Here is a 10,733-nt window from a genome sequence, read left to right on the forward strand (position 1 = left end):
CATTAGCAGTATAGAGTTGGCCAGGAACCCAATTTTTCATGCTTGCATGAAGCATATAGAGGTCCACTACCATTTTGTCAGAGAGAAGGTTTTGGTAGGAGACGTTGACCTTGTTTATGTTAGCACACAGCATCACGTCGCTGACATCTTCACCAAAGCATTGGCTACACAGAGGCTCTGCAAATTCAGGGCTTTGCTTGGGGTACATGAGATGGAGTTGAGCTCGAGGGGGAGTGTTGAGATATCGAGCTCATCTAGTGAGGCGGTGGACACTAATGACCCGCCGCCTAGGGGATAGGCCCCACACTTACACCACTGGCATGGTTGGTGAGATCATGGGTGATATGCAGCCAGTGGGATGACAGGTTGTGTGACAGCCATTCTAGAGACTGGCATAGTTATAGCGCCAGCTCATTTAGTTGGGTTCACACTATAGAGAACCCTAGTATGTATTTGGTTGAGTACCTTTTCATATAGTGTGTACTCTTATCTTTGTATATGGTGTGTTGAGTGTTGTGTGAAGAAAATTTTCAGTCTCTCACCTTGTGTGAAGAAGAAGAAGATTTTCAGCCTCTCACCTTGTGTGTTCTCTTTTAGGGTTTTGTGAGTGTGTGTGTGCTTGCAAGAGCTCAAGCTCTCTTCTCCCTTACATCTTTTCACGATCTATGAAGAGTTTTACGAACATCCAAGTCGAGCTCTTCCTCATCGACTTGGGGGTTATCATTCCTACCATGACGACGACCTCGATCCATGATCCTAACAATACGAAAATTCTTGTTAAGTCCTTTTATTTACCATTCAAATCCAACTTTAGATCCAATTGATTCTGGGGTTCTTTAGATTGGTTATCTCTCCGTAGAATCATGGGATAAAAATCCCTTATATAGAACTCATCATCACATAACAATTCACTCAGATCATAACATTCAAATCCTAATCACAATAATGGTCTATTAGATCTGAACATTCCTCCATGGAAATTTCAGTTATGCAAGTTTTTAATTTGTCATCCCTTAACTGGATCCACTAGCCCAAGTGTTAACAGCAGCAGTAATTTGTCAGTACAATCCACTAATCTCATAGTGATTTGCTAAAGTCATTAATGCCATTCCAGTTACGAACATCATCTCACAGGGACGCCCCATTCATCCTCATTGTGGTTTTGCTCAACTTATTACATTTCAACCAAAATTCAGGAATCATCATTTTTCAATCAGAATCCAAATCAACTAGTTTTCAACCAGAATTTTAAATCATATCAACCACATTCGAATTCATCATCTGGAAAGCATTTTTGCTTATAATTTCAACTCTTAAATTTACTTGTATATACTGCTGCCTGGAAAGAGCTGCAGTTATACCCTTGGTATATACAGGTAGTCACGGTACTTGGAATTATAAGGTAAATACCGTCATGAGACTAAGCCTTAAGCAAGTCAGGGATTTCCATACAATTGCGGTACTTCATCTGAAGACCCACTTTCAATTTTATGAATCTTCATTCTAAATATCAATTTGTATGAATTTTATCACACAATTTCAACTTTTTATTGTTACTTCAAAATTTTTTGACATTTTTGGCTTTTCACTTAATCCACTTTAGCTAATTTGCTCTGATACCAGCTGAAAGATCCCTGCCCTCTCCACACAACGGATTCGGGGGTGCTAGCAGCAGAAGTAGCACTCCTTGCACGGTGCAGGGTCCTCTCACTCGGAGACTCGCCCACGGATATCTGGACAAGGTTCTAATCCCTCGGTTCTTCCAAAACCGAACTCGAAAAAACTTCCCTCGCCGCCCGGAAAGCACAGTCGATTCCTCCAGGATATTTGTACTCTAACGTAGTCAGGGTCATTACTGACCAAACTGATCCGACCGAACCTGTGAGTCGCTTGGTCAGCAGATTAAGGAAAAACTTGAACTTGGATCATAGAAACCAGCGCTTTTTTCCCCATCGAGAGAGGCACAGCTGTTGATTCTTTTTCCATAGAACAATTACTATCCGGGATTTACTTCATCTATCGTACTATAACAGAATTGAGTCTCATTTTATGGATCCATCAGTCCAGTCTAACCACATCCAATTCCATGGGTTAGCCAATGCCCAACCACTGTAGTGATGGGATTCAATTAGGAATTTAGTTAGGTTTTGTCTCGGCGGGTAGTACCAGGGAAAAGAGTTCCCAGGCCCCCTAGCCGGATATTCATGCAAACTTAAAGCTAGTCACACCACTTACAAATATGAAATTGCCCTTTTCACAGATTCAGCTAGTCACACCACTTACACACCCAATATGAAACTGCCCTTTTCAAAGAGTTCCCAGACATATACCTACCTGTCTTAATATGAAAATTCAACCATTGGATCAACTTTTTATACAAAGAAAATTCATTTTCTTAGACAATGCACTAGCCCCATCTAAGAGTTTCATCAAACTATATTGGGTCTAAAAGTAACACCAATTTTATCACCTATCAATTTGTTGATAACACACTACGTATAACACGCAGTGTCAAAATGTGTATTGGTACAAAACAGAACCATGCTCAAGGGAAAGCATGATCTAGAGATGCTTAAACAAAGCAAAAAGGAAAGAAAATTGAAATTTGTCGACGTGTGGACATGCTTAATTTGCATGATATAGAAATTGTTGTGTATGGATTTGAGTTAAAAAACTTCTTAACACTTGTACCAAAAAATAATTGATATGTTTAAGCAAAAGGTCCAATGACTCTCCTAGTTGATTGGAAGAGTTTCTTCTCTTTTGTAACTCTTTTTCAATTGGACGTTTTTGGGTTTAGAGTAAAATGCAAGTAATGTTTTATGCATTCTTTTTTCACAAAAGTAGTGTTTCTTTTAAAATGTTTGACATGAAAGTGTCTTTTGTCTCCATAAATTTGAAAAAAAGAAATATTTTGGGTCTTTTTTTCCAAAAATGGAGTTGAATTGTCATTTGCATGATTTTGTTGTCATTGTTCATGACTGTTCTATCTGTTTCCGGAAGGTCTATGCCCATACCCCTACCCCTCCCAGAGGACGACCGATGCCTTGCAAGATCTACATGGTAGGGGATGGCACGTCATCAACAACGAAGCCTACATCTCACTCAGTAGCAGACACCCTGCCCCCTTATTTAGTAGCGGCACGGCTGACCTCCTTATCTTATACCAGAGATGTCATAAGCAAATGAAGGTCATGGCAGCCATAGGAATCTGCCAGTTTGATGACTCCCATGTCACCTTCCCAATGGAATTCACTTCCGAGGAAGTGGCAGGCTGAAGCCTTTTTTCGATCCCATGGAATAGGTGACTCAATAGAAGATGATCATTCCCCCCGATGGTCATAACAGAGGCAACAACACCACGATAGCCTCCCACCTCCACCCCCACCATCCTCATCTCCCTCACCTCCCCCTCCACCACCCAATTCCTCTCACCCAAGTACTAGCACCCAACCACCACCACCCCCACCACCATCTAGTATATCCACACTTCCACTCTCCCCTCTTCCCAAACCTCTTCTCCTTGAATTCATTTTCCCACACCACCCCCCTCACCAACCCCACCCTCACCACCCTCCTTGTCATTGCAGTTGGGAATGCACACTACATTCTGTGGTGTCCCTTCCACCTCCACGAAGCCTCCACACCTCTTTGACGCCCACCTTGCCCATGGGAGCCTCCACATCAAAACCCCCTTCACCCCAATCACTCACCGACATATCACCCTCCCACACCTCTTTGATGCCCACCTCGCCCATGGGAGCCTCCACATAAAAACCCCCTCCACCCTCATCACTCACCGACATATCACCCCTCCCACACCCACCCCTCGAAGAAAGAGAGATACCACTGCTGCCACCACTAGAGCGTGAGGAGATCAACCCTTCGCTTCACCCTCTCAACTGGTGGGACCCCTCTACCGTACGGAGTTCGAGCAGGTGATTGCTATCCTACTCGGCCCACAGCTCTAGGACACGCCCATCACCTGCATAACAGATCGCATGGACATCAATGTCTTGCATCGATACCTTAAGGCCAAACATCGACTATGACGGGCGAGCGCATCCACCCAAAGAGCGCGTGGATACCACCAGCCTGCCCCATCACGTTTGAACTCATGCGAGAAGCCGGTTGACACTGTTTGTTAATGATGTAAATATGCAAGGTATGGCATAGTTGTGGAAAGATTTAGTGTTCTAAATTATTGTTAGACAAAGAGTATTTGGTCCACCTTCAAGTGATTTTTGGGATACAAGTCCTTGGGTTTCACTTGTATAAGGGGTGGTGAGAGTTTATTGTAGAAAAGGTACTTCAATTTTAAGAGTGGAACTAAGATTTTCTTTAGTTTGCCTTGTCTCGCACACTACCGAATAGTTCTTGTGTTTTACCCTATCTTGCACACTACAAGATGCAAGTTCTTGTGTTTTACCCTATTGCAGTGTGAAAGTTTTCAATGTATGTTAAAACGATGATGGATTAGCAACCTTGGGAATCCAAATGATCAAGGGTGTTTTGTTGCTTCTCGGAACCCAAATGATTAAATTTCCATCATAGAAGCCTAAATTATTGAGGCAAAAAAATATTATTGAGGAGCAAGGATACTTTATTGGCAAGGTTTCTTGACCTTTTTTCTTTTTTCTTGGACTTCTTAGTAGCTTGTAGGATACGAGGTTATGGAGGTTGCTTTGAAAGCCTCAATTAGGTGTTGCCTTACTTAAAGCTTTGAACTTTAATAAAATGTTTTGGAACCCAACAATGTTGCCTTCTTTTGTCAATGAGGCTACTGTATCATTGGTTTCTCTTTAACACACCATCTCAAGACTTGATCTTTTCCTAGGTTATACAGTTGACTAGCTATTAACTAATAAAGTGTGGCATCCTATCCTTGTTTATTTTCTTATCCTGTGGAACTATATAGGCAAGATACTTGGAGATTTCTTCACTCTAGTTCAGTACCATATCTAATTTGAATAGAGCAGCATTTGGTAGTTCATCATGATTGGGGACTTGATTTAGAGAGGAAATTGATGGGGTGAGCACCAAGAAGTTAGTTCTTCCTAATTGTACCATAATATTGTCACCATTTTGATATCTAAATTGTTCTTTCCAATTGATTTACCAATTATTGAATTAAATCCACTCTAAGCATCAATCTATATGGGATTTCTTTGGCACCACATAAAATCTACACTTTCATAAATCATTACAAATGTGAATTATTTATTCAAATGATCCAACAAATGGTAATTTCACTTCCTAATTAAAATCAATGCAAGGTTTGTAAACAAAGAATATTGTCTTGCCTTATGCTTTCTAAGATTCTAAGAACATGATGCTATAATTTAGATATAGATGAATAATATATTATTGTGATTGCATAAAATCCTTGGTGAGAAATCAAGCTATAATATATATAGATGCTATAATCTATAATATATAGATGAATAATATATTATTATGATTGCATAAAATCCTTGGTGAGAAATCAAGCTACAATATTGGTTCTATTGCTTTAATGGTCATTTACTTGTTAAGAGAGGTTAGCAAGAAGCTTTTTTATTATCAGTGTGCAGAGGCCTTAGTTATTTTTGAAGGAGTTAGAAAGGGAGGCTTTGATGTGTACTCCTCTTGCTTTTGATAAGAATTTTCACTTGGTTAATGGGGAGTTATAAGGTAGGCATGTTATTAGCTTAGTTTTGATTGTGTTTTTCCCACCCAACTCCCCTCGATAATTTAACTTCATCTTTAATTGTACATCTGTGTTAACGATAAGAGCCTACCTCAACCCTTTTTAAATAAAGTGGTGTCATTTTGTCTTATCTTAGAGCCACAAATACAAATTTTTGATATGGTTGTGCTAGCTCATCTATGTCGTGTACTGACTTCGATGTTACACTAGAATGCCTTTGTGGTGGGGTGAATGTTGAGCTTCCTTTTACTAGGTGGAAGTAAATGTTGGAATATCATTTGCTCAATGCTAAAGATGGTCAAGTGCAAGGTAACACATCACATGAGGACCTGACTTTTCCAAATTATGCTTTTGATCATACAAATGCTTTAAATGACTTACAAGCTATGCAAAACATGATTGAATACATGTTTGATGGATTTACCTCAAGTTTCTCATCATAGGTGCTAGTAGACTCCGGGGTGGATCTATAGAGGCAACAAAGATCACTAGATTTGGACACCATTTGCCTTATCTATGAACTCTTACATTTTCAGCTGCCATGCCAAAAGGGAAACTGAACAATCAATTGCTTGTACGTCAAGATTTGAAGAATTCAGATAACATGGAGGAGCATGTAGAGAATGTGGAGGAGGGTGAGGTAATGCAAAAGTCTGGATACACTATGGACAATGAGGAACAACGGGCATGTTACGTACAAGGAGGTACACATTATGCCCCAACTAGCAATGTTCAAGCGCATGTGGTGGATGCCAATGTCAAAACCAATGCAATGCCTTATATGCCTTTTGATATGAGCCAAATGATGATGATGATAAGAGGCATGGTGGAATCAATGATGATGATAAGAGGCATGGTGGAATCAATGAGGAAGCCAATGATTGAAGAGATGAAGGGTCTTCCGAGATGACATCAAAAGTGAGGTCAAGGGTAGTCTTGAGCAAGCAAGATAACAAACTCATGGGGAATGGATACATGATATAAGTGGTCCCTCTCATCACCCCAATTTCATGGATGCTTCAAGATCAAGCAAAGGCATAATGTTTGGGGACATGGATGGTATGATGCGGATGGACAAAGAGAAGACCAACCCAAGCATGCACTCTTATTTTGGGGTAATGCATAACACTATGTATGCTTCTACAAAAAGTGATGCGAAAGGGAAAGGACATGTGGGGCAATCTTCTCGGATGCATGCACATGCCACAAGTCACGGCCATGATTACCATGCATTTGGATCAAGATATGTGGAGCACAAAGACCATTTTGAACGGATGATGGATGATGATGAGATGCATTGGGATCACATGGTTCGTTACATCAAGGGGTTGCGGAGCAACATTGGAGCTGATGCCAAAGCTCAAAGGCCACGCACACTCAAAGAAGCTATGATGTTAGCCGAGATCTATGAGGATAAATACACTCATTCTTGGGCAAGTCGTAGCTATGGGTGGCCAGATTTTGGCTCAAACACTTCTACAAAAAGCAACCTCGGGATGCCAACACTACCTCAAATGTGCCCAAGTTTCCTACCGTGTATGGTGGTAGTGGTGGCAAGACAAATTATAGGTTTGGCAATGCTTCAAATAGGCCTTCTTTTGGAGATAGGAAACCTCCTAGTGGTGTGAACAAAAGCAAATTTATGAGGGAGGACTAAACGAGATGAGAAGCAAAAACTTATGCGTCAAATGTGGAGAAAAGTGGAGTAAGGAGCATGCCAAGTCTTGCAAGGCACGCAATGTCACCATTAACATGATCTTTTCCAAAGAGGGGGATGGAGATGAAGACAAAGAGTTGGAAGCTTTGGAAGAATGTATTGAATGTGATGGTAAACATGACACTACACCGGATGGGGAATTTCTGTTTGACCCCGGTGGTAATGGCAATGACAAGCTGTGTTATGATGACGGATTTCCTACTCCTATGTGTACTTCGGGTGATACTTGCGTTGAGCCAACTCTTTGCTCATTGTCTGCATGTTATTAGCTTAGTTTTGATTGTGTTTTTCCCACCCAACTCCCCTCGATAATTTAACTTCATCTTTAATTGTACATCTGTGTTAACGATAAGAGCCTACCTCAACCCTTTTTAAATAAAGTGGTGTCATTTTGTCTTATCTTAGAGCCACAAATACAAATTTTTGATATGGTTGTGCTAGCTCATCTATGTCGTGTACTGACTTCGATGTTACACTAGAATGCCTTTGTGGTGGGGTGAATGTTGAGCTTCCTTTTACTAGGTGGAAGTAAATGTTGGAATATCATTTGCTCAATGCTAAAGATGGTCAAGTGCAAGGTAACACATCACATGAGGACCTGACTTTTCCAAATTATGCTTTTGATCATACAAATGCTTTAAATGACTTACAAGCTATGCAAAACATGATTGAATACATGTTTGATGGATTTACCTCAAGTTTCTCATCATAGGTGCTAGTAGACTCCGGGGTGGATCTATAGAGGCAACAAAGATCACTAGATTTGGACACCATTTGCCTTATCTATGAACTCTTACATTTTCAGCTGCCATGCCAAAAGGGAAACTGAACAATCAATTGCTTGTACGTCAAGATTTGAAGAATTCAGATAACATGGAGGAGCATGTAGAGAATGTGGAGGAGGGTGAGGTAATGCAAAAGTCTGGATACACTATGGACAATGAGGAACAACGGGCATGTTACGTACAAGGAGGTACACATTATGCCCCAACTAGCAATGTTCAAGCGCATGTGGTGGATGCCAATGTCAAAACCAATGCAATGCCTTATATGCCTTTTGATATGAGCCAAATGATGATGATGATAAGAGGCATGGTGGAATCAATGATGATGATAAGAGGCATGGTGGAATCAATGAGGAAGCCAATGATTGAAGAGATGAAGGGTCTTCCGAGATGACATCAAAAGTGAGGTCAAGGGTAGTCTTGAGCAAGCAAGATAACAAACTCATGGGGAATGGATACATGATATAAGTGGTCCCTCTCATCACCCCAATTTCATGGATGCTTCAAGATCAAGCAAAGGCATAATGTTTGGGGACATGGATGGTATGATGCGGATGGACAAAGAGAAGACCAACCCAAGCATGCACTCTTATTTTGGGGTAATGCATAACACTATGTATGCTTCTACAAAAAGTGATGCGAAAGGGAAAGGACATGTGGGGCAATCTTCTCGGATGCATGCACATGCCACAAGTCACGGCCATGATTACCATGCATTTGGATCAAGATATGTGGAGCACAAAGACCATTTTGAACGGATGATGGATGATGATGAGATGCATTGGGATCACATGGTTCGTTACATCAAGGGGTTGCGGAGCAACATTGGAGCTGATGCCAAAGCTCAAAGGCCACGCACACTCAAAGAAGCTATGATGTTAGCCGAGATCTATGAGGATAAATACACTCATTCTTGGGCAAGTCGTAGCTATGGGTGGCCAGATTTTGGCTCAAACACTTCTACAAAAAGCAACCTCGGGATGCCAACACTACCTCAAATGTGCCCAAGTTTCCTACCGTGTATGGTGGTAGTGGTGGCAAGACAAATTATAGGTTTGGCAATGCTTCAAATAGGCCTTCTTTTGGAGATAGGAAACCTCCTAGTGGTGTGAACAAAAGCAAATTTATGAGGGAGGACTAAACGAGATGAGAAGCAAAAACTTATGCGTCAAATGTGGAGAAAAGTGGAGTAAGGAGCATGCCAAGTCTTGCAAGGCACGCAATGTCACCATTAACATGATCTTTTCCAAAGAGGGGGATGGAGATGAAGACAAAGAGTTGGAAGCTTTGGAAGAATGTATTGAATGTGATGGTAAACATGACACTACACCGGATGGGGAATTTCTGTTTGACCCCGGTGGTAATGGTAATGGCAATGACAAGCTGTGTTATGATGACGGATTTCCTACTCCTATGTGTACTTCGGGTGATACTTGCGTTGAGCCAACTCTTTGCTCATTGTCTCATTATTCATATGCCGGTTGCAAAGGAGTACGTACCTTAAGGGTGAAGGTATACATCAATGGGAGAGTTGCTCATGTTTTGGTGGATAGTGGAAGTACGTATAGCTTTGTCAATGTAAAATCTGTATGCAGTCTAAATTGCAGCCCATGTGTTTGGCAAATTTGCATGAGGTTCAAGTGGCCAATGGAGCAAAATTGGATTGCAATATGGTATGCCATGATGTGGAGTTGGTGTTTGCACATGACTATGCTTGCAAGGCTGATTTGCTAATGCTTGACTTCGGTCCAATTGACACCATTTTGGGATGTGATTGGCTCTCTACACCTGGTTCCATTACCATGAATTTGTAGCGTGGTGACATGGAATTTATGCATGAAGGCAGTAATGTTACATTGTGGGGTAATCATACGCCAAAGTTGAGCCTCATAAATGGAACTCAACTCAAAAGAAAGATCAAGAAGTCGGGCATGATCTATGTAATACAGCTTTGCAAAGAAGAGGACAATGATGGTAAAAACCAAGTCTCATATGATGGTATGGCAAGATTGTTGGAAGAGTATAGGGATGTTTTCCAAATGCCCAAGTGCTTGCCACCAAAGAGGGATATTGATCATGCATGGCATAGAGCTTGAGCCTAATTCAAGGCCTATCAACAAGCCGCCATATAGATTGTCAAAGGTGGCGAAAGACGAGGTGGCCAAGAAAGTCCAAGAGCTCATGGACATGGGATGGGTAGAAGCAAGTCAACCACCGTTTGCATCACCAATTTTGTTGGTCAAGAAGAAGGATGGGACTTTTCGAATGTGTATTGATTATATAGAGATTTGAACAAGATCTCCATCAAGAATAGGTATCCGATCCCATGGATTGATGACCTATTGGATGAGTTGAAGGGTGCCAAATTCTTCACAAAGATTGACTTGAGGTCTGGCTACCATCAAATAAGGATGAAGAGTGGTGATGATTTAAGACGGCATTCCAAATGGAGAGAGGCTTGTATCATTACATGGTGATGCCGTTTGGGCTATACAATGCACCGGCCACTTTTCAAGCCTTAATGAACAAAATGCTCCAACCA

Source organism: Cibotium barometz, chromosome 41 (assembly GCF_041138505.1).
Source record: "Cibotium barometz isolate CiBa-2024 chromosome 41, ASM4113850v1, whole genome shotgun sequence".
NCBI lineage: Eukaryota > Viridiplantae > Streptophyta > Polypodiopsida > Cyatheales > Cibotiaceae > Cibotium > Cibotium barometz.